The 27,435-nt window shown below is 40.2% G+C and overlaps 1 protein-coding gene across 9 annotated transcripts in view; it reads left to right on the forward strand.

Annotated features, from left to right (window-relative positions):
* Positions 1–6,419: 6,419 nt before the first annotated feature.
* MYT1L (myelin transcription factor 1 like) overlaps positions 6,420–27,435 on the forward strand; it is a 380,247-nt gene continuing 359,231 nt past the window's right edge. For 3 of the 9 annotated variants that reach the window (XM_073336127.1, XM_073336123.1, XM_073336134.1), the window contains exon 1: positions 6,420–6,577. The gene's annotated coding sequence lies outside the window, so the exon portion shown is untranslated. Of the gene's footprint in view, positions 6,578–6,599; positions 6,675–7,047; positions 7,198–11,141; positions 11,302–13,057; positions 13,258–13,702; positions 13,860–27,435 lie in introns of those variants that run through there. The other 6 variants (XM_073336130.1, XM_073336125.1, XM_073336126.1 and 3 more) reach the window with 5 other exon arrangements.

Genomic DNA, 27,435 nt, shown 5'->3' on the forward strand with positions numbered 1-27,435 from the left:
AACTGGAAAAACTCCATTCACCTTCTAGTAGTGAAAGTTTCCTTTTGTTCCATTATGAGATTCAGAATTCCCATGATGCTTTCTGATTTAGCCAAGAGATCTTACAATGGGGACTATTGCTTAACCAGAGATGTAAACTAATAAGAATTGAGAAGCATTGAATTTAGAGAGAGAGAAAAGACCTATTAGGCTATGTAGACTACTCCCCTGCCATTGTAGGAGTGTTCCCTACAGTATAACCTGCAGTGCTTTGTTTGGTCCAGTTATAAATGACTTGAGTAATGTGGCTTTGCTAATCTCATAAGAAATTATATCACAGTCTAATAGATCACACCATTAGGAATCGTTTCCTGATATTGAACCTTAATATTCCTTTGCTTAATTTATTCTCATTACTCCTAGCAACATCCTTTAGGACACCCTAAACAATTGGTCTCCCTCCTTGGTGTTTTGAACCATCAAGTACATGAAGAAGGTTATCATATCCGCCTTTAGTTATTTACTCAAGCTCTGTGTATTTAGCCCTTTTAATCTTTTCCTATAAACTATTCCCTCCAGTCCCTTAATTGTTTTTATTGCTTTTTCACTGAATTGTCTCCAATTTCTTGACACTACTGTGGGGCAGCTCCTTCTTCTCATGGACGTCAATAGCGAAACTGAAAGCACACATCCCTCAGTAAATAACAAGCAATAATCGTTCTAGTTTTGGATACAGATTGGTGAACCAGTTCAGATAAATACAAACCTTTCCTATACATTTTCTCATTGTTATAAGCAAAATCGTTCATTGAGATGCTGAAATATGTTTTCACATCAAGCTTCTGTCTGAATCTCGAATTCAGAGTGCCAGATGAGTGGAGAAGAGGTTATTATCATGGTATTTCTGGCCAGGAGCAGTAGTTCTGGAAATCTCATGACAGTCTTTCCTTGTGAAAGTCCCAGAGCAATAATGCATTCTGAAGAAGTTTGTGTAGTCAGATAGACCTTTACTGAACCTCTGAAGTATAACATGCTTATCCAAAATGAAGTTGCAATATGAAACTTTTGGGGATCTTTCATCCTTAATACATGCACTATTCTAGCCATGGTCTCACCAAAATACATGTGAGTGGCTATCACCAAGCTCGTCTGTGATATGTCTTGTGCGTCTCTCATTTTCAGAAGACTGGTTTTAGAAACTGACTGTAGGATCAGAGCAGTAGCTATGTGTGAAGCCAAAACTCCTTGGTGGCATGATAGATTTGGGGCTTCTGAAGTAATCTGTTGCCCTGAGCACAAGAAGGGCATGTAAGACTGGCTTTCACAGATTCTTGTTTTAAGGCACTTTTGGGGCTTCTCAATGAATGTCCCACCCTTTAGATTCATTTGTAACAATTTACAGTTAATCTGAGCTGACACAGGTTGGTGCATTCTATCTTTGCCTACTAGCTGGAAGGTTGTTGGGTTGCCCCCCCACCCCACCCCAGATGGTCCAGTACCCTGACCACATCATGTTTCACCAGGAAAATGATGGAGGTCTGACTAGGACCAGTGCCTACCGGGAAGAAGTAATGCCCCACCACTCTACAGATATTGCTGAACCTTTGTCCCAAGCTTAGTTAATTGCCAACTCAGTTGTGGAGTAACAGGTCTAACAGGCCACCTGCATGTTTGCCTTGTTTGGGACTTTCCAAAAGAGCAAGCTTGTCATGGGAGCTGGAGAGTGAGGACGGTGCCCTGTGCTTGGGGAATTTATGCTGACATCAGACCGTCTGGACTATAACCTTCATTTTTTTCCAAACCTGATTTGTAGTGTATGAGCTCAGCTGTTACCTTATGATGGTATCTAAGTGTACTTTCCACTGTGTTGAGGGTGTACCATTTCTCCACATGGATAGGGCTCCCCAACCCAGTTCCTACTCTTAGCAGTCCTTCACAGGTTGCTGGCACATAGGGGGGTTCCCCCATGGCAAGTATGGTCCTTACTTTTTCTGCATTGGAGCTGCCATTATGGGGTTCCCAGACCATGAGTTATGATCAATGTGCAGATTGCACTCAGAATGTCTCTGGGGGTACATTTATCTCCATGAGGTGCCAGATTCTCAAATACCTGTTCACTCACCTGTCTGACTGCCATCTGTAGTTTCATTTCAAATGATTGCTCCATTAAATAGGTGGAACATTGGGCATGATATCATGTTCCGGGCATGGAAAAACATGTCCAAGAAAAAACTTAGGTTCACAACTAGGATACAACCATGATGCAGACCACATCCACTGGGAAGGATTCAGGTGTATGTGTGGTACCAGCTCATGCCTCTCATCCATTACTTACACTGTGAGCACTGGGCTTTATTGGTCTGATCTGAACTCCTTTCTCAATGGCCATGGCATAGCACACTGACGCTGCAACTACTGATTGCGTCAGGAGGTGTAGCAACAGAGTTAAATTAAGGATTACTAGGAATTTGGTGGCACCATTGTCCAGAACTCTTTGAACTGGCGAGGGTTCATCTTTGAGATGTTGCCATAGACATGCAAAAAGGGTCCTAGCAATATGAGGTGATGGTGCCAGTTCATTTGCTAGTGGCATCTTGCGGCAGCTAAGGCTCACAAAAGCGTCAAAGGGCTAAATACCACAGGAGGCTGAGGGCACAGCTTCCCCCTTTTCCTGAAGATTTCACTAGAGCCAACCGTGAAGGATAGATGAATGCTTGACTGGATCCAAAGATCTAGAACTCTTAGCATGAGACAGGAGAGGCAGCATGAGAGACAACCTATACTTTGATATCCATACATGGTAGGACCTAGGGGATGTCAAGATTTATGGACCAGCAGAAAGGACTAGGGCAAACTCCTCCTCAAGCAGGAAGTATATTGCAAGTGCTCCCTCTCCTTGGGCAGCTGCTGCTTTTCTTTTCATTTGGTATTGATACATATAGCATCAGCTAAACTAGGGAAATTCATGAAAAATGTTCCTTCCAATGGGTCAGTGGTAACAATATTTACTTTCATAAGTATCAGTCATCTTAAGTTTTGTTGGGGTTTTTAAAGAGAAAAGACAACTATTCCTTTTTAAATGCAAAGGAAATATACTTTGCCATGTAGGTTAAGCTTTGGGGGATTAATTTCAGACACAAGGGAAGGTACCACAAACTGTTTAATGTTTGCCTAACACACCACCTACTATGTCTAGCAAACACTCAGTTTCTGGGCTGCTGAATGTACCTTCTACATCCTGAAATCTGTGTACAAGTGAGCAGACATTGGAAATGTGCAATGCTTTCTGTCCAGTACAAAAGGAGTTAAGGCAAAGTAAGGGCTGGGCAGGAAAGGAATCTAGACAGAACAGCTTTACACAGAGAGCAGTTAATATGTGCAACAAACTGCCAAGGACAGCAGAAAGAGCAACTAGTATAAATAATTTAAACCCAGACTAGGCAAATATTTGGAGGGGGGGTATATTGTGGAAGTATAGTTGCTAACTGGGAAGAGAAGGTGGACTCCTGAGCTTACTGGCCCCTTTTTGTTCTAAAATGTCCTACAGTCCATTACTTTGCAGTCTGCCACATCCCATAATTTTTAGTTTTGATCTGGAGTTTTTAAAGCTTGCATAAGAATTAACTGTACAACACTGTCTGGAATGTGGCTCTGTCGTGCAATTTGGCTTTACGATTCATTCATTTTCCCAGACTTTATTTCTCCAGAGTTGGTCTTGGGTTGGCGTTCTCAGCCCTGCAAAAAAAAACCCACACAGGGCTGAGTGGAAGGAATATAAATGCTCCGCTGGAGCCAGACTCGAGCTGGGGCAGTTGCTGTCAATATCCTGAAGCTCAGACACATTGACAGGACGATGGGGGAGGTGTTCTGCCGTGCCGTAGGTCCCAGGAATACCTTATTTTGGGAGTAAATTTATATATAAAATGCACAGAGAGAGAGAAAGAGAGAGATTCAGCAGCACGGTAGCTTCTTGGTTCAATGAGATACAGCTTCAGGTAACGATGATCAGCAGCTTTGCAGCATGGATATGGAAAAATGTACTTTAAAAACACGGGAAGGAATAACTTAGCAAATGTAGTATTGTGCTGTTGTAGGTAAGGGAAGCAGAAGGACAATTGCAGTTGACGTGATTCATTTTTTTCCCAGTCCGTAATTTACGACCATGAATTTAAAATACAGCTCTTGTTAAAACACTCCTGCGATGGATGGGGGAGGCAGAAATCCTTGCAAACGCGCCAAGGGGCGCGAATTATCCTGTTCATCTAGCTATGAAACAACTCTGATTTTCATGTCTAGCTCCCGTGCCTTATTCTTCTCTCTCTCGTGATATGAACGTGTAGCCCTGTGAAACTAACAATCCCGTGTGCTTTGCAGAGGTCTGTGTCACAGCAGGGTCTATGATCATCTTAGGGTGTTATCTTTTGTTCCGGGGTGACCACCCCACCCCTCGAGAGCTGTTCTCGCTCACACACGCTGTCGCCAGGCTCAGCCTTGCTCCCGTGGAGCCAGGAAAATACAAGCTACCTTCTTCTTCTTCTTTTTTTTTAGCAGACTGTAATAGCAGATTCCGCCTATTCTTTGCTCCACAGAACATCCGATGCGGTGTCCAATCGGCTGAAAAAGTTGCCCAGACGTCATTGTGTGGGGGCGCGCGGGCGCGCGCGCGCAGCCGGCTGCAGCTGCTTGGCTGCGTGGAACCTCCATTAGAGCAGCTCTATTGATTTCTGGTTCACGCTGCAGCATCGGGGGTAGAGCGCAGGAAAGAGCGCGTCTCAGAAACAGGAATTAACTGAAGGCATTTCTGTCTTGTGTGTGTGTGTGTGTGTGTAAATATAATATGCACAGAGCTGAAGCTATAGCTTTGCCACCGCAGCGTTTGCCTAGGAGGAGTCTCACCCACACAATAGAGAAGGAACATGAAGAGCAAACTGAAGCCCTCACTTGCCTCATAAAACAGCTAAAGCTGGCCAACTTTAAAATATGAGGCGTGTATTCATATTCTTAAGGCTGGAAAAAATCTGATTGCCCCACAACAGTGTTTTTACACTCAGCTGAACGGGGACTTTTCAAATCTGCAGTTCAATTGTTCTTTTTCTCAGTACGTCCAATTCGCTGCATTGGGGAGTTTTCCTAGAATTGTTGCCCAGGCGGGATTTTTTCCTAAATACATTCATACAGGGTTGCAGACCGATGCTTTTTCATGTGCTGGTAGACATGCGTTGTGATGTAGGTACTATTGCAAGGGAAGGGATACAGAAATGATTTTTTTCTCCTAAAAGCTCCCTTTCAGGATATTAGGCTGTGCCTAGATGAGGCAGGGCTCCCCCTCCCCGAGATCTGTTTTCTAGCTAATAGCTGGAAATAATTTATAGCTGCATGTTAATAGGTTGTCTTGGGGTTTTCAGCATATTTGAGGAGAAATTCCCTGCGAAGACAGTGTGTCTTTTCACAATAACTGCATGTCAGTCTGGCAGACTATAACTGTGAGCAATATACAATTAAGGGGGGGGAGGGGAAAGCCAGCACCATTATATGCTTGGAGGAGGGCGTTGGGAGAAGGGGGAAATGGTAATACCTTTAAAAATGAAAGGCAGTAAGCCATTATTAGCAAAAGCTATATTGAGCATGCTTGCCAGACAAGGCAGCTCAGCTCAGCTCTAGTTCCGCCCAGACATGTGCCTTGCCATTTTCATTTTAATCAGGCTGCTCAGGATGGCTGCTGATTCATTTTGCGGGGTGGCCCCCTGGGAGCCAAGGTGGAAGCCTGAGGCGAACTGCTAGAGTGCATCAATGCAGCACTCCACATCAGAGACAGGGTGGGGAGAAAGACTCCAGCAGCAGCTCGAGTTCGAAATACCAGCCTCGCTGTTCAAATATACACATCCCCTGCAAAACCCCATCAACCCCCTCCCCCCAATCATCCAATAAAACACAATTAACACAGGGGGGAAAAACTCTCTCCTGATTATTCCTTTCAATTGTGTCTCAGAATTTGCTCGAGCTGCCATTTCTTTTCACAATCCCTTATTTTGTTTTGTTTTTGTTTTAAATCAGCCACCAACGCGCTCCGTTTCTCTATTTACCTGGTAACGACTTGGGGGTGGGCTACCTGATTTAGCTGGAGACTTTGATTTGTGGGATTGACAACCTTATTATGCAGTGAGCTTATTATTGATATGATTCTGCTCTCGGTTGCCATGACCACCTTGTGAGAGACATTCAATTTTCTCTCTTCCATCATCATTATCTATGAGGCCATCTGTTGTGGAAAATGAATTCAGCCTCATTTGCATGACTGATAAGCAAATTTTTTTTATCTATTTAACAGAAGGTCATATGCCGGGGATTTGGAGCTGGTGGAAAAAAAGAAAGTGGGGGGGGGGGGGGGGAGCATATCGAGAGGATGAGTGGGAGTGCGTGCATTAGAGGATGTATGTGGAAGTAAAACAGATCCCTCAGGCCTGCTAGCCTATCGTGCTGCATTTGTCATTCCTGCCAGGGCGACATTTTCCCCCCTAAGCTTCTGCACACTAAGGAGAGTGAGAGAGCTTTTCCCCTGCAGTCTTCTTGAAGCCCCCCTGATTTTTACTCAGTGTTGGTGGGTGTATTTAATTTTTTTTTTTTAATCCCTGGAACGTGGGGTATCTTTTCAGTGTTCAGTGAAGAAAAAAAGCAGCCTTTTCTGGGTCTCTGTGGTATGCTTCTTACTCCTCATCCTTTCAAAGTTGTCGTGAGCCAGGGCTGTTTCTGAACCATGCTGAAATGTCGTTATTGTGGTTAGTTTGTAATACTTAATGGTGTTAGGTGAGGGCTGTGTTTTATTCAGAGAGCTGATTCTAGGAGGGTGGGTATTGGCTTTTGCAGTTGTTCGATAGTTTGTACTGTCCATTGTTTGTTCTTTTCAAGTTCTTGCGGTGTTGCTGTGCAGATGAGATTGTACTGAACTGTAGCTTAGTTAGTAAGATGCGGAAGTCTGATTTCAGTGCACGAAAGTGTGTGGCTGCATTAAGCATGTTGTTTGTATAAACTTGATGCATGTGGTACAGTACTTTTGATACGAAGGTCCTGAGACGACAACTTCTGATACCCATAAAATACTTGAGCATTACAGATATTCAAACACATTTAAATAAAAGATGCTAAACCTCTATGCTTTTTTACACAAAATATGACTTGAAGGCACGGTGACAGGAAAATAATGGATTTATACTTGTTAAGGTAATATTCACAGAAAAGTTGCATTTTAAAGATAACTTTCTTAAATATTTCAAATTACAATAGTTTGACATGATATATTATTCCTAACATAAAACTAGCTTTGCAGATAATGTTGATTTGTTTAATATTCCGTGCTGAAATCTTCATCCTCCCATACTTCAGTTTAAAGATAGTTCTGATAAGTACAGCTTGAAGAAAATACTGTGTAATGTAGAGTTACAGTCTATGTAAACTTGGTGAAAAGGATAAATATAACAAACACTGAAAAGTAGCTGAAGATTGTAGAAAGGAATCAGAAGTAATTAAAACTTACCCGTTAAGCAGATTCTCCTCCTGTACTTGTATTGGTGACTGGATAAGATTAAACTCAGAGAACAAAAGCAAGTCATTTTTTCCTCTATGATGAGCACTGTACACAACCTCAGGTAGACAAACTACAAACCAAAGTTTTCTTGTTTTTGTTTTGAACGTTCATTTCCACAGAAGTAATATAAGTGTTTGTAAGCTTAGGTTTTGGAGGGGGTGGTGGGATTATTACAAATGCTTCACACGGCTGACAATACTGTTGCTTTAAAAGGCAGAAAGTGAATTATGCAGCATCCCCTTTTTTGCTAATAAACATAATTGCGTTTCAGTTATTTGCCATTTGCAAAGAAGCTTATTTCTAAATTTAATACTGCATAGTAACTCCCTGTAACACTGGGTGCTGAATTTCAGATTAAAAGAAGTTTCACTCGTATTCAGGTCAGTTACAATATGGCAGGTCTCTGACTTGGCCACAGAAAGGAAGTTCCACTAAATTACTTAATTAAAATTATTCTTATTTTTGGTTATAAGAACCAGTTTCCAATAGACCCAGTAGTAGATTATCATCCTGATAACATGTGACTGCTAATATTTTAAAAGGTGCTGTTCACCTCCCCAAAAATGTATTCTTGTACCATAGACTCTTAAAGGGAATGACATTTATTTTTTATCTGCCTTATTTATCATGCGTATTCTATTTGGTGGCGGACGTTGGATTACAAAACTAATTTCACACTCATGAAGTTGAACACAATGTAGCTCTGACAGTTTGGGTGGATTGTTTGAAATGATACTAATTCCCTCAGTGGACTTCCACTGAAAGTAACAGAAAAGTAGCCCGATACTGTGTATTAGCAGGCTGTCTTGTAGCATGAACAGGTTGAGGTCTTTTTATTTATTTTTTCCTCTTGAATCGTTAGGATCTTCCAAAGAGAAATGGGTAAACTGCTGAAAAAGCCTAAGAGACAGCACAGTTGGTTCTCTCTCCCTGACCCCCAAAAGTTAATTATGAAGCTTGGTTGGATTCCTTCTTGCCACCCTGACATTTGACTACTGCTAATTCACTGATTAATCTCATTAATGTGATTATAGTAGGATTTGGAGTTGGCTGCTATTGTTCTGCAGAAAGAGCTATTCAGCCCGAGCACTTGCCACCTCATTCAGTTTTGCTGGGATTTTTCAAAGGCTGGTTGAGTGAGCTATTGTGAAAGAGGTTTCTCTGCCTTTCCCTTTCAGCACCAGGAGCTGTCCGCTGCTGATAGCAATTACATTCAGCACTGACTGATTTCGTACTAGTTTACTGGCAATGTGAAAATGACTTACTTTCATCACCTTAATGATTCTGCTCATTGAGATAAAAGCAAGAGACGCCTTTATGCTTTATAATTAGACAATATGAAGATGGCTGGGGTAAAAATATAAAATCTGTGCTCTTTAATGCTTCTTTCTTTAATTTTAAAAAGCTGTCCTTGTATACATTTTGTTTAGTCTGTGAAATCAACCTAATACTGTAGTTTAAATAGTACTTCCTTGCATCCATGCAATTTTACTATCAAGATATAACGGCATTACAGGTGTTATTATATTCAATGATGCCTCTTCAAAGTATTCCACAATGAGTTAATATCACTAGTTTTCCTCCTTTTTACACGAATAAACATATATAGTATCAAGGTTAATTCTTCAACATTATGACTGCCCTCACTGGCACCAGCATAGATGGAAGGTTCCCTGCATTGCAACCCCAGTTTTCAGGAGTTTGACATTGCTAAGCGTTGTTTGACTGAAACTTGGTTTAAAAGTCTCCCGTTGGTGAATACATAATATAAACGATTTAGCCTGTTTTCGGTTGCAATAAAAATTATAGAATAGTTTTCTGGTTTGAGATTTCTAAATCAGACTAGGCATGATTTAAAAAAAAAACCAAGACATTTTGCACAGTATTAGTGCAGGATCTGCTGCTATGCTGTTTGGTATGTGATTTTTATTATGTAAAAGTTATATTGCTATCATTTAATAACTGGCTACTGCGCATGTGCAGTAACTTCTTTTGTCACATTTTTCTTTCTTTCCTATTCTTTATGAACAAGGCCCTATATTCAAAATTGAAGCCATCCATTAAACTATGTTGTGGCAAGGATTGGTCATGACTTCAAAGGAACTATTGCAAACCATTAAAATAAAAATTCTTTCACGTTAAAAGTGCCTGGCTGAAGAGCAATCTACTAAATAATGCACGTAAAGATATTCAAGTACCTAGTGAGACAATAGATCCCAACGATTCCGCTGCAACCACTAGAGTCCATTGGATGACTAATGCCTCTTTTCAAAATTCTCCAAGTACGTCGTCACAGAACCTACTGTAACCTTTTGTGGGGTTACTGAAAATCCGACAGTTGTTAACAGTGTACGTCAATGAAAACCCCTTCTGAAGAAATAATAAATCTTTTCCTGTCACCTGCCTCCTCTCCTGCCCCCCCTCCAGAAGTACTTTTACCCGCAATTGTTTTAGAAGGCTACACCTTTAATAAAGGACATAGGCAGGGTTGTATAGGAACAGGTTCTTACGGTGACAGTCTAATAAAGGCTGCTGGTATTTTTTCCCCCTAATAAAGACAGGACTCTAATTCCAGCCTGACAGTAGTAAGTTTGTCTCGTGCATGAGTTATGCTTCCGGTAGTTTGCAAGAAACTACCACCGGTGAGAAAGTAAATGACATGGTAGGTTTTCCAGTAAAGGTCAGCTGAAATTAGTTCACTTCAGGTAGTCTTCAGAAAGAACAGAGCGCTCTTTCATTAACGCTGCTTAAGCATCCTTCCCTCCCCCCGCCACTGAAGAGGCACGGGCTGTGTGGGGGGAGGGGAGAAGGGGAGGCACCCCAGACCATTAACACCATACCCTCACGTTTTAAGGAGGATAATTAGCCCAATGAATCACCAGTCTCCCAGGTTATCGTCCACACTAGTCTTTATATATGTGTGGGTGGGTGTGCAACTGCTTCTAATTTATACAGCTAACTCTGGGCTCCATCCTGCTCCAGTGGGGTGGTTTTGATACTGGCGCCCACGGCAGCAGGACTGGGCCCTTTCTTTGCGCCAGCTCTAAATCTGAACAAGAATGTGAGATTTTTGCCAGGTGCAAACGGTTTTCCAGCCATTGCAAAGTTTGTAAACACCTGTCAGGAGGTATGTACCTCAGCCTTATGTTAATACCATGCCTCCGGACAGGTGGGCAAGGTAAGGTGGCATGTCAACTTGTGGCATATGAAAGAGGACAGGGGTTTGTTTGTTTTTTTTTGTTTGGTTGGGTTTGTTGTCGTCGTCCCCCGCCAGGAAGAGGAAGTTACTGTAAAATGCTGAACCCCCAAAGTGACCTCAAACAATAGAAGCACATAGAGGCTGTTTTTGGCGACTCCCCTTTGGCAGCTGGTTTTACATGGTGATTGTTCTGTTTAAGAGGGGCTTAGTTCGGTTAAAAAAAAACAACCCAACCCAAACCACCCTCCTGCTGCATAAGGCGGCAGACCTGGGAGCTAGGCACTCGCTTTCCGCCATAGAGGTCAGGAGAGGCGTTTCTCCTTGAGACGCTGCCTCTGCTGTCTCCTTACTTCGTGGAACCGCTTCCACCGTCTCGGCGTCTGCCCCGGCGTGTCGCGTCTGCCTTGCTCGAGCTTTCCGAATGTTTTCCCGATGGGGGCTCCCGGAGTGTTCCCCGTCCTAGACGCCGGCGTCACGAGGAGTCCTGGGAGCGTAGGTAGATGTAATCAGAGATGACAGAGAAGAATTACAGAAAGTACAGGTGTGTGTGTGTGTGTTGGGGAGAGGAGACACACGCAAATCCTTTCTGCTTCATGGGGAAACACTCCATTTCCCACCCTCCCAATTAATGCAACCGAGGATGTTGCTTTTGCGAGCACGTTGCTTGCGGTGTGCTTTTCACCCCTTTTGACAAGGGAGAGGGGTTTTTAGAAAAGTTTGTCATCGCTGTGGCTGCGATGGCTCAAGACGCTAAGGGCTACTACACACAGAGAGGCTTCCCGACACCCCCGCTCAGACTGCAGCGTGATTTCTGGCAATGCTAGATGGGAAGGGAATTGTAACCTCTGTAGCAACCAACATGTCTGGTCTCAACACGTCAGCCAACAGATTCAGGCTTTAGAGGGATTACCTCCGGGGAGGGGGGAGGAAATGGTGTTTCTTGCCATTTACCCCTTTGGTGTTCAGTCTCTACTGCTGAAACAGTGGGCAGCATGGTCCCCCTCTGCAAGCCTGCAGTGGTTTATCAGCGGGGTGCTGCTTGCAGAGGAGAGAGCATCACTGAAGGCGGCAAACTAACAGGGTGGGGGAATCAGGGGGATGGCAATGAGTGCCATGGCAATAAAGAGGGCAACCAAATCAACCCGCGTCCGTGTGCGCCTGTTCATACGAAAAATAGCTGCTTGGCAGAAATTGATTTTGAAGGAGGGCTTTTGCCTGGTAGCTGCTGACAATTTTACTGAGAGGTGCTCTACTTCTCTCTCTATTGTATGGAGGGCAGGGTGCAGCAGGGAAGCCTAGGCTCCCAGCTGCTAGACTTGCCTCCAAGCCCCTTCGAGTGGGTTCCAGCTTCCTTACCGTCGTTTTGTTAATAAATACATTCGGCTTGAATTTGTGTAAAGAGCGCTGCAGTTCTAGCTAGGTCACGAATTTTCAGCCTGGTACGAAAATGGCATGTTTAGGGGACAGATTTAAAGCGAGCCTTTACCCTCCCGATAACCTCATTCAGGAGCCCTGCCCCATATTTCGAGCGTTGGACAGAAAGAAGTATTATTAAATCAGATTCTCTGTAGTGAAGCTTATTACGGTGTTTGGGGAGGGGAAGATGGTTGAAAAAGGCTTTGTCAGGACAGTGAGTGTTATAAAGGGGGTGGGGGAGTGTACTAATTTGAGTGTCCCTTTGAGTGAAAAAGACCCTCTCCTTGATCATACAGCTCGTTTACTAGTCTGAGGCAGCCAGAGCTACAACGTCAACCTGATTTTGCTAACAACATTTTTTGTGAAAGCCACATGCAAATTTAGTCTTTTGTATATGAGATCTTGTTTACATTTGGTCTGTTTGTCCAATGAAAGTTTCCTTGCCCAAATTTACATCAGTGGTAGAAGCTTGGTAATCTTTCCAGCTGGAAATAGTTTATTTCCTTTGTTTTAAAAGAGAGAATATGGTGCTAGCTGGTAAAATAAATGAGGCTACAGAAATTTGAGTTAACTCTATACACACTGGAAGGTGGTTTTAGTGGCAAGCAGATAACTTATATTTATTTTTAATCATTTTAAAAACAATAAACATTTAAAAGTGTACAGGTTTGCTGAATTTTCGAAGATTTCTTTTACCCAAGCTTCATTTTACCATAGGAGCTAGAGGAGGTATTTTTAGATGTATCACCTACTCCGTATCTGTTAACAGTCTGACTGGTATTTATGGTTCCCATCTATTACATTAAATACAGCACTGCACATGATACACACTCTGTTCCAGAGATTTAGGGGCCTGTGGGTACGATGCAGGAAGCATTCTAGTAGACAGCCCCAATCTTGTCTGACTATTGCAAGCCTAATAAACAGGAGAATTAAAAAAATATTGATTTTTTTTAAGCCAAAACTATAGCTGAAAAAATATCTTGCTTAGCGGTGCAGTCCTCCTCCCCCACCCGCCAACGTTAGGATTTGGGGAAATGGATATGTTTTGTATTGCTTAAAGGATGCAGACTGAGAGAGGGTAAGTCAGCAATATGCCACTGATGTTCTGCTGCAGTAATATGGTCTCTAAGGGAACTGGTGCTTGATGCATACTACACAGCCTAGGCTTGCTGTAGCCCATCGCCTGTCTGTCTGCTGCTTTTAAATGGAGGTTACAGCTGATCCATCAGCCACAGTGCTGCACGCATGCCCATCTTTTTTGCATCGTTTAGTGGTGTCAATTTATTAATTTCTGTCTTCTACTTCAGGCCCGTTGGTTTCCTGTCTAAAAGCATTATTACTTTTGTCCATGTGGCAAAATAATTAGCATACAGATGAGAAGTGATCCCCTCTCTGAGCCTCGGTAGCAAGAGAAGATGTGCAGTGAAAAGTTGATTGGATGAATGGAGAACAAATGGTGGGCGTTCAAAAGCATTAGAAGAGTTTTGTTGTCGTGGAGCAGGTTTGTCAATTTTCTGGGTGAATCTCTTAAGATGGAAGGCAGGGTGGCTGGTGCTGAAATGATTGCCTGACAGACTCTGGCCTAGTTTAAGGTGCAGAATTGGACTGCAATGCACAGATAATTCATTTGGACTACTTTGTTTTGCAATTCTTCAGCTTTCCCTTTGATATTCCCTCAAGGTAAATATGCCCTTTTCTCACTGTTATTGTTCTCAGATCACTTTGCTCTTGTTCAGAAAGTGAAGGAAAGTTCAACTCTCTGGACAGTAACAATAGAATAGCCAGTTTGCTGTACCTTTTTGCTAAACTGCTGAACATATTTTCATACTCAGAGATCTGGAGATTATCTCAACTGTTCAGGGCAAGAACATGCTCTCTCTGAAGTCAGTGGGGAGTTTTGCCATTCATTTCAATGGGAGCAGGATCTAGCCCTTTGTAATTGTTTTCTGAAATTTGCATTTGCAAATTTCCATTATTAAATATATTTAATATTTGCTAGAACAATGTCCATTCATTCATTAACATTAGTAAATGCTATTTCAATTAAAGCCTAGAAGTAATTAATTTTAACTGGTATGTATTTTCCTGTTTGGAATAAGATTGTAGTTTATTTACCAGCCAACTCACTAATTATTCTAAAAACCCAAACTTAAGTTATAGATCTGCATATTGTTAGTGGGAGGGAAAAATCGTGATTTCTGTGTTGCTGAGAGAGGCTCTTTATTGAAGAGCAGGCTGAAAAAACCAAGAAAATAAATAAAAACAGGCTTTTAATTACTCAAAATTCTGCCAGAAAATACTGAACATTAATAAAATCCTAGTTTTCTAATAGATCATCCATTGATATATATTTCTTACATAATTATAATGTATATACTACAACATGGAATATTTTAATATTTGGCTGAATTTGCTTCCCTCTCTGTATAGTCATTTAGGAATAGTTTTATCCTGATTTAATGGTTCTTAATCTCCTTAAAAATGGAGATTTTCATTTTAACTGACCTAGTTTTTTAACTGCTGTTAATGTTAGATAGAAATTACTATCCTTGAATTGTCTTTACATAGCTTTCTGACTATTGCAGATAAGTTAAAGAATGATTGGCTTTCATTTTAGAGGCTTGTATTTTTAGGAGTCATCTTTAACTATTTTGCTTTGGAGAACAACAGTGAATATTTTCAAAGGGAATATAGCTTTTTATCTTTTTGGCATTTCATACTTGTGTAGTAGTTATTTTCATAAAATACCAAACAAGCAGAAGAAGTCTTCACCATGCCAAAAGCTCCAAACAAAAAATGTTGGAATAAACTATTCTCTCTTAACAAGCAGTTTTTAGTTGCTTTTGATCATTTCATAGTGTTTGTTCAAGTTTTGAATGTTTAGCTTAAACTTGGTTGTTAGGGTGAAGACATGTAGTCTGATTATATAAGAGTGCATATATAGTTGTATGCATTTTAAACAAATAAGCTTACATTGAATTGCAGAATAGAATTCTAAACATTAGGAAAACAAAGTAAGGTAAAACTACATACAATGAAATGGAATCTAACTGGAAAAAAGTCATTTGTCTCTATTGCTGTTTTTTTTTCATTATATTCATTTATCGACTGAAACAAAGAAAAGAAATAACAGTTATAACTGGCAGATTCAAAATTCAATACATTTTAAGCTAATATAAAAGTGTGAATTCATGTTATGTTTAATTTACACCTTAAACTTTCTGGAGGATGAAATATTAAATTATTTGCATTTCAATCTAGCAGCATGAACTGGCAACACAAGGAGAATAGTTTGGTTTAGTGTTTTCATCTGCAGTGGTTTCTTTGTCTTAGACTGTACTACTCAGGTATGTTTCTGCATTTTTAAAGGGGACCAAATTGTATCACAATAGTTTTCAGTCATAGGAGGACTTCTTCTACTCTACATTACTGCATCTTTTATGAATTGTAGAATCAAGCTACTGTATGGATACAAAGACAAATAAGAAGGAGAGAGACTTAAAATATATTTATTAGTTTATTATTTCTCTGGATTTATAGGCAACTAGTTTTGGGTTTTTTTCCCCCCCTTTACTTTTGGTTTCATTTCATTTTAATGGTGAAGAGCTAAGTATATAAAAAGGAATTGTTTTAATCAAATGCAAATATTATGAGCAAAAATATCTAAAATATTGATTCAGGTGTTGAAACTTTGCTACATGAATGGTGGAAAAGTATTCTTCTGAATACCAATCTTGCTATACACTAAGGCAGTGAAAATACAGAATTGTTATAGTTCCATCAGCATTTCCATGAGTAATCTGCATGTACGTTATTTTTTAAAATACATAATATAAGTACACTTTAAAAATGAAAGGTTCTGACATAGGAAACCATTTCCTGATGAACTCTGAGTACTGTAGTTGTCTCACTGGTGTCAGAATAGCTTTTCAAAAATTTTGTACCACTGAACATTATTGTGGAAATGTTGCATGTAATTTAAATTGATCTGAACTAGGTTAATGTTTGCATCACATAGGTCAACTCTGAATGCAATTGTGAAGTTCTTGATAGTATAATGCAAGAAAACTTCATGGCTATAAATTACTTGCTGACTCCTCCGCCTCTTCCTCGCCCCCTCTTTCTCCCCCCCCCCCCATGTGATGAGAAGGCCTAATGATACCTAATAAAGATGGTTTAAACACCATAGAAGTGCACCCAGATTTTCATGCAGTGAATCAGCATTCAGCCCATGTGTTGCACTATTCTCTAAATAAAGCATGCCTTAGATCAATAAGTCATGAGAAAAGCAAATATATTTAGTATGCTGAGAGATTTTTCCCTATAGAATTTCTACAATATCTTGCTTTGATGAGAACCATCATGACCATCTCACTCGGAGTGAGAGCAGCAAATTTTAATGATAAAGAACTTAAGGGGGGGGGGGCCTTAAATGGGCTCAAACAGTGGGGCATGAGAGCAGTAAGCATAGTTATAAGTTTGGGTTTTAAGTCTGATCAGATCTCAGATCCAATTTGTTGTAGAGATACGTTTACACTGAAGCTGAAAACACAGAGCACAGTCATCATGTAACACTCCTAGCCAACCTGGTTGTGGAAGTAATCAAGGCTGCAGGGCACCCCATAGAGAACCATCAAATCAAGTCTGCTATGGAGCTGTCTGGTAGACTGAATATTCAGAAATCAATGTTGCATCTGCCAGTAGACCCTTTGGTTCACTGAAACTCCCACCTGCCTAATGCATCTGGGCAATTGGTTTCTGAAACCAGTTTCCTTCAGGATAAATTTAATACATCTTGAGGGTGAGGCATAAGGAAATTGATTATGAGTTTGCCTGGTGCAGAGATATAAACATCTGTAAGATCATAGATTTTCAACCAACCTTGTGTTGGGGGGCTATTATTTTGTGAATAATTTGAAGCCTACGTTTCTCATACTTCATGCCAGCATGGCATTTTTTAATTAGGAAGTTGATTAAAAAGGGCATGGTATACTATGGATGAATGTCCATCTGGCAACACTCCAGCTGTTTTTGGAGTCTGTGTCTGTGGAACGTGTTGCTCATCACCAGTTGCAGCGGTGGGGAGAATCAGGGTAAGGCTGTGGATTTTTAAAAAATTACTTGCTTGGTAGGGTCTGAGAAGGCTGTTCTTTTGTTCTCACTCAAATTAAATCAAAAGACACACACTGACTTCAGTGAATTTTGGATCCGGCCCTGATATATACAATAAGAGTTTGAGCCAAATACATCTATGTTGTATTACACCAGTGATTAATTTAGCCCTTTACATTTAAGACCTGACAATGTAATATAGCCTCCTGTGTGTTGTGGCTAATTAGGTTTTTTAAGGGAAGAATGTAGGGGCAAATACTATAGATTCAGTAATGCAGATGATCCTTCAGACTGAGCAATGAAAGGCCTATGTTTTCACTGGTCTCTGCTACAGGAATAGTTATACAAATCATCACACATTTCACAAAGACTGGGAGAATGGGGATATTTACTTGAAAGAGGGCCAGTTTTTATATAATCTGTGAATGGCTTGCTTTATTTTTCCAAGGGAAATTCCCTCTTCTCCCATTCTCTCTCATCTGGACAGAAGTATATTACCAAGGGAATAAAATTTTATGCCTAATGTTAGTGTTCCTCTGCCTAATGTGGCATGAATAAGTGCTATGTTACAGCATTTAACCCTGTCCATCTTTGTCACTTCATGAACATTTGCTCAGTCCAAAAACAAACCCCCCACAATGAAATAAGAAAAGACATCTCTGATTTGTTGTTTGGATAAACTATGGAGAGTGATCTCTCTTTCACTTACAGCAAATGCTCTGGGATTCCTTTGTGCTGCAGCAGAGACTCACGCTTCAGGATCAGGGAATACCTTTTAAAGGGTTTCCCCTGCCCTCTTGTGCTGCTGACTGCCATTGGCTCATCCCTTTAATTCTTATCTCCTTCCCCAGAATGATTAGCTAAATCAAATGTCTTAATTTTCTAAATTTAAGAGTAGCTTATGCCAGTCCAGCTGCTAAATAAGGAGTCTCAGAAGATAGTTTCAGGGATGCTGAATTATTCCTCCATTGTCTCAAGGAGTAAGAGGCCCAAGTTTGGATGTGAAGCTGTATGTGCTGCAAGGCTGTGCACAACACTGATACCAGGGAATAAGTACAGCTATAGAGAGCCATCATGATATGAAACTTCTTTGGGGAGAACGTGTGTAGATTTCACAAGGAATGTAATTAAGTAAAATACCTTAAAATATTTTAGAAACCATATTGATGAGCACAGGCAAGGTATGTTGTATGAGTATTTTTAGAACTTTTGACATGTTTGTGGAAGGTATTAGATATTATGATATCCAGTGTAATATTTTTGGTGTGCCTTGGTTATACAGCATATACTGATCTCTTGGCTATGTGTGTGCAGACAGAAAGGCCTGGCTCACTGCTACTCATCTATGACCTCTGTGTGTGACATCTGAAGCATTGGCACCATGTAGTCTAGTAGGCCAGTAGAGTCTGTTTGGGCTGTCCATTTGAAAGTAAAAAAAATATAAAAAAGACAAATGCAGAAGCTTCCATGTATATCAGAGCATTTAGATTATTATATTACCATAGAGCCAAATCCAACCCAATTTACTTTGAAATCTGGAATTATCAAATCTAAAGATTAAAACCCATGAGAAAGGAACTTTGATGCAATTGTAGCTCTATATTCTGTCTAACCCTGCCAGTGACTAAAACTGACCTAGTGTTTCAATTAGTACTTAAACATACATTTAATGGTTACTTGCCTTTTTGAATATCAAAAAGATCAGTAGTAACTGATCCAAGAGGAGTTTGCCAGACATGAACCTTAGAATAAGGAGACATTTCGATATACATAGCCATATTAACAGAATTAAGGTCCCAATCCAGCTCCCATCAAAATCAATACGAGTTTTGTCATTGACCTTATTGGAAGCAAAAGCACAATCCTCCACTGTTTAAACATATTACATTAAAAATGTGTTCAATAGAATTCAGTTTCTGAAACATGATTACTTTACCTGTGGTTTATCAATTGCGTTGTTAAGAATCAGGTGCCTTCGCTGGTTTTTGACAAAAATCAGTTTGTCCAAAAATATGACTACTCACATTGAATTTGAAGTTTCATTACTGAATACAGTTTTTCTGATAAATCATTATAATGGTTTTAGTAAGTTAAAAAACAATCTGTCCCCATGAGATCTCAACACCCATAATGCTAGCCAAGAATTGTTCTCCTGTCCTCTCCAGAGGCATGGTATCGCACCTGTTTACAAATAGACTGAACCACTAATGATCAAAACAGTGGTCTATTGAAAGGGTTAGTGAACTTGTATCAATAAATCAGCTTTTAATATCAGCAAGTAACTTTTTGTCCTTATTAAACATTTAATAAGTGATAGCTGTTGAAGGCTTCATGATAATTTCCTGATCATGGTTAGGACCTTATCTTGCTAGCTAATTAATCAGTACTACCAATTTCTCTCTCCCAGGGCTTCATAGTGCTCTTAAACTGTGTACAGACACTCCATTGACATAATTAGAGCTTCAGTATGCAAATCAAGAGTGTTGGACTGCTCTAAGTAAATAAACAGTCATATGGTATATTCTGCATGTGCATCATCAGACATATGTATGTAGCAATGCATACCTCATGGCAGATTTGAGAGGTGATCCCACAGTTATGTCACAGAATGCATATATGACATAATATTAATAACCACAGATACCTGCTGGATCTGTGGAGAGAATTCTTACTGTTTCAGAGAATTAGATGGCCGTTTATAGATGGTAAAAAAGACTATCTTTATAACAAACTAAGGCCCTGATTCTGAAAACATTTATGCATGTGAGTAGACACATTGAATTTAATAGGACTATTGACTTATAGTTAAGCATGTCTGTAAGTGTTTGCAGGATTGGAGCGTAAGTGCTTAAGCCAGAGACATTGCTACACCTCCTACCACCTCCAAGTCACTCGTGGGTTCCACAAAAATGAATTTCAGGAATTTCAGAGTCTGGTTTTGAAGTTTTTCTGTTGTAATATTGCAACTTTCGTGTCTGTAATCGCGTGACCAGAGAGATGGAAGTGTTCTCCGACTGGTTTATGAATGTTATAATTCTTGACATCTGATTTGTGTCCATTTATTCTTTTACGTAGAGACTGTCCAGTTTGACCAATGTACATGGCAGAGGGGCATTGCTGGTACATAATGGCATATATCACCCTCCTTCCCCCCCCCCCCCCATTCTTGTTTAAACCCTGGATTTGTGCTGGAAATGGCCAACCTTGATTATCATACACATTGTAAGGAAAGTGATCACTTTAGATAAGCTATTACCAGCAGGAGAGTGGGGTGGGAGGAGAGAAAACCTTTTGTAGTGGTAAACACCCATTTTTTCATGGTTTGTATGTATAAAGGCATCTTCTGTATTTTCCACAGTATGTATCCGATGAAGTGAGCTGTAGCTCACGAAAGCTCATGCTCAAATAAATTGGTTAGTCTCTAAGGTGCCACGAGTACTCCTTTTCTTTTTAGTTTTCTTTGAATCTGAAGTCCTGAGTCTCCCTTACAAGGTACATTGTGTAGGCATCTGCATAGTGGAAAGTGGGTGTGGAATTATACTAAACCAGAAGTGCAGCACTTTACACCCACTTTGCCCTCCGTGTAACTGGACTAGGTGGAGGGCAGCTGAATATCTGCTTCTTAGTGCCTCTTTTTCTTTTCGTTACAGACTAGTAGCTGTCTGGGGCATACACTTTTGCTGAAGTCTAGATCACAAGCACTAGATAAAAACATAAGTAATATGCTTTGTACTTCTTTTTTATCTGAAGATTTCAAAGTGCTGCATGAATATGTATTCATTAACTAAGACTCACCGTATACCTTTGGGGTAGTTTATATCGTTTTCACCCTTTTCCACGTGGGTGAACTACGGCACAGCAAGGTTAAGGGACTTGCTCGAGATAAGTAAGCCAATCGCAGCTGACATAGAACCTAACTCACCTTTCCCTATGCTCAGATAAATTGGTTAGTCTCTAAGGTGCCACTAGTACTCCTTTTCTTTTTCCCTATTCTGTTTTCTTGGTAGCTTTTTTACTTTGAGGTAATTTGATTATTGAAGCGCATTCTGATAGAAGGAAGTGGAACATTCCTACCTAATATGCCTTAATAACATGACAACCAAACATTTACTCTGGTGTAAGGATTTGAGACAATTACAAATGCTGATGGAATCAATAGTATAGTTGCCTAGACAACACACGTAATGCAATATTTTGGGTAGGGTAGTTCATTCAGCTAATTCGTCAATCAATGATGCATGCTTTGGGGCAGAAACTGTTTTTTTATGTGTTTATACAGTACCTAGAATTAGGTACTGGTTAGGGTGTTATTCCAATGAAACCAACACAAAGACCTAAGCCTACAACCCCACATTTATTTATTTATTTATTTATTTTGGATGATCAGCTACCAAAGATCAATTTCAGAAAAAGAGAATAAACAGGAAAATGCATATTTCTTATTTACCATGTGATAGCAGTATAGTACTTTGGCATTGATATGAGAGTAGCTTTGGAGATTGCCGTGAAATGAAATCAATGCCCAATGACCACAGAGATTCACTAGGGCTTTCTAGTACAGAGGCAGTATCACTTTTTCATTAAACTCACCTAATGGACACAGACTCAAAATCCCACGCATCTACTCTGTTGTTAAGCTTCCTCAAAACAGTCCTGCACCCCAAACAAACACATCTATATTTTTGTGGCAAAATACATTCAAGAAACCATTATCAGAAGATACTAGTCCATTATCGTGTCACTGATGCCTGGTCTACACCTAAAGCTTAGGTTGATCTAACTATGGTGCTCAGGATGTGAAAAACTCACACCGCAGAGACATAGTTAATCCCATTTAAGACTTCTTCCATTGACCTAGCTACCCCCTCTTGAGGGGGTGGATTTATTACAAGGATGGAAAACCCCTTCTGTCACTGTAGTAAGTGTGTTCACTACAGCGGTGTAACTGCAGTGCTGCCGCTGTTGTAGTGTAGACATAACCTGAGAGTTCTCATGGCCAGCCGTATAATTGTAGGGGAATTAAGAGAAACGAATTAGTCACTATTTCTTCTTTTGTTTTTGTGCAGCAATGAGGAGTTTGCAGTCAGTGCATCTTGTGACATTGCATTGAAATTATATTTGCAATGTTACTATTATCAATTTGAGCATCTTCATGTGCTCAGCTCTGCACAAACAGAAGGATCCTGCAAAGGGACTCACCCATATTGACACTGATACCCACACATAGTCCCACTGTAATGATGGAAGCTCTGTGCAGGCGTAAAGTCAGCATGGGCAGATTACTTTGTGGGATCTGACCTATATTAGATAGACAACGCAGTGCAGACACATCAGCCACTGGAATGCCAGGTGATATTCAAAACTCATAGTGGTGCAGATATCGCCTTTTTAAAAGTGTAACACACTTGTGGTTGCAGAACTCCAGGGAATAAAATAATTCAAAGAGGAATTAATTGACAAGAAGGTGGTATTTTGTTCCACAAAGAGTGAGAAGGGAAATATAGAAAGATAAAAATTGTGATCAGAAGGATTATGACACTTCACACAACCAGCACAAATGTTTCAGTAGACCTTTACTGTACCAGGGTCTAGAATTAAAAAGTCAGAATTCCTGCACTTTCCCCATAAAGTGTCAAGCACCGCCTACAGTGACTCTTTAACAAAGTTAGGGAACCATGTTTAAATATGAATGATCCAACTGGACTGGTTTCCAACATGGGTTGGCTCACCTTTGGCAATGGGGCCAAACTGTGTTAGAGCTGAGTTAAAACCTGACTTGAGTCTACTGATGGGCATGTTGGACTTGTATAAGATGGTTGGACAAAATGTCAAAACCAAAACTGATTTTAAAGCAGGTTCCTTACCTCTATATAAGGCCTAGGACCAGATCTTCAGCTAGAATAAACAGACCTAGTTCCACTGACTTCAATTTGTCCTACTATGGGTAGTTTTCTACTAAGTCTTCAAAATACCCCTAAAGGAGCAAAAAATTCTTAGGTAAACACAGCTCAGGTCCCTCTAAATGAAGTGTTCTGTTTTTTACCATGTCCGCTTTCCCTTTTTCCTAAAAATCAGCTGGGGAGGAAAGACTAATCTTTTCTTTGGTATCTCACGTCTATGGCACTGAAAATAATATTGTAGGAACCAATCCTGCACTGGCAGGGAGATATTCTGGTTGGCTTCATTTGTCTCTTCCATCTTAAACTCCTTTCATGGAATCACAGAAGTTAAAATATAATGAGGCAGTATGAAAAACAGTGTGAATTGAAGAGAGGGATGGGACAAAATGAGCAAAAAACCCCAAACAACCCCCCCTCCCTCACTGCCAGTTCTATCTTGTTTGTTTGTATTAAGGGGAATGCAAGTTCGTTATAAGTCAACCTTGTTGTAGAGCAGGGGCAGCAGGTTAATTCCAGTGCCTCACTATCAAAACACCATGCCATACTTCTTACCACTTTCCTTTGTATTGTTATTGGTTGATGCTGAGAATTCACAGAATCAAGTTGTAGGGACTATACAAAGCTGCCTAATACAAAAAGAAAATGTAAACAATATGGTGCTGCTTGATTTGCTGTGTGATGTGCACAGGTAGGTTCATTGCACTGTAGAGAGACACAATACTTGACTTAGTCACAGCTAGAGAAGATTAAGGGCCAAATTCGTCTCCCTGTAACACCAGTGTAAACCTAGAGTGTCCCCACTGATACCGGTGGGGTTTCTCTGGATGTACACTGGTGTTACTGAGAGAAAAATTTCATTCTAAGTGTGGCTTATCAACTCTTGAGGAATAATATTGTACTCTGGCAGAAGGCTGGGCATTAAAGTAAAATAGAGAGAGATGATATATCTCAAGACCAAATAAAAGGGGGGAAAAACTGGTTTGGGGTTTTATTTAAGAGATTTTATGTTTTGAAAACTAGAAACTCAGAACCTCCTTAAAAAGACAAAGCCTCCTTCACACAATCCCAAAAGCAGCCCTTCAAACAACTTTCCAATTTTAAAATACTCTTGCATTAAACTTGATTTAGCAGTTTATCAACTTTTTTTGCACACCTAAAGTTTTTAAAATTATTTTTCACCTAACACCCCATGGCATTGGTCTTGCATTTTGAGTCGAAATGAAATTGTTCTTGGCAATGTTGGGAAGAAATAAGATCACATGCAGGGGAGAGAGAGGTTGGCTCCATGGAAAAAATCCACTCCCCGCTACTAGTATTCTAAGGCTACATCTTCACGGACAAAAAAGGGTGTGGTGTTAGCTATCTTACTGTAAAAACAGAGTGGAAACAAGGCACTTCAGGATAAATTAAAACCTGCGGCACCAGGTCTCTGAGCCCAGGTCAATTGATTTGGGGTGATGTGGCTCGAGCAGTGGGGCTAAACGTTGGAGTGTAGACGTTAGGGCTTGGGTTGGAGTCTGGGCTCTGAGATCCTTCCCACATAATCGGGTTTCTGAGCCAGGGCTCCAGCTGGAGCCCGAACATCTGCACTACAGTTTTTTGCCCTGCAATCCAAGCCAGCTGACCTGAGCAAGTCATGGCCAGGCCACGTGTCTTTTATTGCAATGTAGTCAGAACCTTAGTTTTACCACAAGGTCAACCACAAGAAGTGTTGAGCTTGCCTAGTTACCTCATGGTAAACGCTACACATGCCTTGTCTTCACGTAGGTAGATAACTGTCATGCATTAGTTGTCTTGCTGTTTTGAAAATAATATGAAAAAAAAACCCCAACTCCCCCACCTTTGTGTCAGTGAAGACAAAGCTTGAGCTGGTTTAGACTAGCTGGGTCCAATCACCTCTTTTTTACACCCTGGTGTAACTCTGCTGAAATCAATGGCATTAATCATGATTCGTACTGAAGCCGGTGAGAGGAGAAGCAGGCCCATTGTCCATAATGTCAATTACAGCAGCTTTAAGTGCTTGGAGGTGAGGGAAGCACTTGTCATGTGCTTTGTACACAAGTGGGCAGGTTTATCTGTGGTTGGAATTACTGAATATGAGCTCTTCCAAAACCAGTTCAGCATGTTTTATATTCTGGGCCTTGTGTACTCTGAAGCACATTGGACCTGGTTTCTGTGGTAATACTCCTTTTTTGATTTCTGCTGTACGTGAGCGCTATATTCTGTGGCAAACTGAGAATTCTACAGCAGCATTGGAATTATTTTATAATCAGCCAGAGTATATGTTTACAAAAATAAATTCATTGAAATAAAAGTGTAGGAATATGCCACTGGACCTTTACAGAGTGCAAAAAACTACTTTTGTGTGATCATTCTTGGGATATGAAGTGCAAATGTTGGCTTTTTGCATCCCATACATCAGATTTGAGCACAGGCAGGAGAAAACACCACTGGGAGGAATATGTGGTTATTTGGTTATCCATATGGACAAGTAAAAAATAATTTGAAATAAAAAAAATCTTAATAATCAGGAAAATTTCTGGAGGGGATGGGATGATTTTTAAAAGGAAAATGGGGACACACATGCAGGAAAAGAAAAATCTAAGCCATGGTAGGGGACAACCTTCTAGAAATGTGAACATTCTTAAAAACCAAGGAAAGTTTGGAGAAATAAAATATTGTTACACGGCTACAAACCAAATTCCAGCCAAACTAAATACAAAATGTATACAATAGAGATACCTTCACTCAAACGTTAAAGACAAGCTTGGCAAAATTTGATTTTTATTGGTTTATAATTTGGACAGATAATAACATGACTTATTTTTAAGCTTTTTTATCTTTATTGATTTAAAATTTTCATAATTTTGTGGGAAATTGAGAGGGGTAAGGCAATAACTATTTAATGACAGTAGTTGAGATTCAAAAAGTTAAAGCTTTATAACTGTTAAAAACACAAATTATCAACTTTACATGTCAAAATATACAAAGTAAATATCCTTAAATCAATACATTCTCAAGCAGAATTTTTCTTTGCCTATCTGTACATTTTATTATTGATGGAAATATTTTTTTGGGCAGTTTGTGTGTTCGGTGAATTGCTGTTTATCAACATTTACCAATAAAAATTGAAACCTTCCAAGTCTACTTAAAGGTAATAGCTAAGGTCCGAACCAGCAAAACTTAAAGCACGTGCATAGCCCTTTTACCCCGTTAGTGGTCCCATTGAAGTCAACTTTCAAATAAATTCCTTCCTCAAAGCTCATTTGAAGTCATTGGGACTTATTTATTATTTAAGATTTATATTGTGGTAGAGCTTAGAGACATCAATCAAGTCAGAGTCCCATTGAGCTTGGCCTTGTGCAAATAAATAGAGCAAATGACAGTCTGTGTCCCAAGGAGCTTACAGTATAAAAGACAAGATATGATCAGATAAACAAGTGGATGGAGGTGTGTGGGGGATGGAAGGAGGACAGGGTAACAAAAATAATAGGACATTTTAACACATGCCCAGTTCTTAGCCAATCCATAGCAGTAATCACCAATTACATTGGTGCTCTAGCAGTATACTAGAGACAAAGACTTCCTTGGAGGAGCTTGTTGTGATCACACTACAGAATCTTGTATAAAAATTGTGCTGAAATCGAACTGTCTGAGGCAGTCAGAGTGCAATAATGCTGTATGTGTTAACAGTGCATAACTGTAGTGTTTTTTCCGGTTATGCAATTCTCTGCATATTCATTGGTTCTGAGAGTCTGATTTGAATGATCAGAGTACAGCTATTGCTCAATAAGTGTGCTGTAGATAGGAATATGTACTCTGATAGTGCAGGCAGCCCAGAGTACAGGAACCTGCATTTACATTACAAATACTTCAAAATTACTGTACCATGAATCAGCAAATCTCTGTATTTTATTGGCTACTATACATCCTCTGTTGTGATTGGCTCCTTTAATCAGAATTCTTAACCAGTGTGCCAGCCAGAAAACCCCACCTCTGCATCTCATTCCCTCCAACTGAAGCTGAAAAACACAAAATGCATGTGTCGCAGAAGGAAAAATAAACCCAAAGAAAATGTCTGTCAAACCATTGAAAAGGTGGAAAATTAACCCTTCAAACCCCCCCCCCCCCGAATCAATGTCACTCCTTACCAACCAGGAGGGCTATTGCTGCCACAATAATGGTTATATAACTTCACTTCTATTTGTTTACACTGGGAAGGTCCCAAACGCTCTCTCCCAATT

This window comes from Lepidochelys kempii, chromosome 3 (genome assembly GCF_965140265.1).
Source record: "Lepidochelys kempii isolate rLepKem1 chromosome 3, rLepKem1.hap2, whole genome shotgun sequence".
NCBI lineage: Eukaryota > Metazoa > Chordata > Testudines > Cheloniidae > Lepidochelys > Lepidochelys kempii.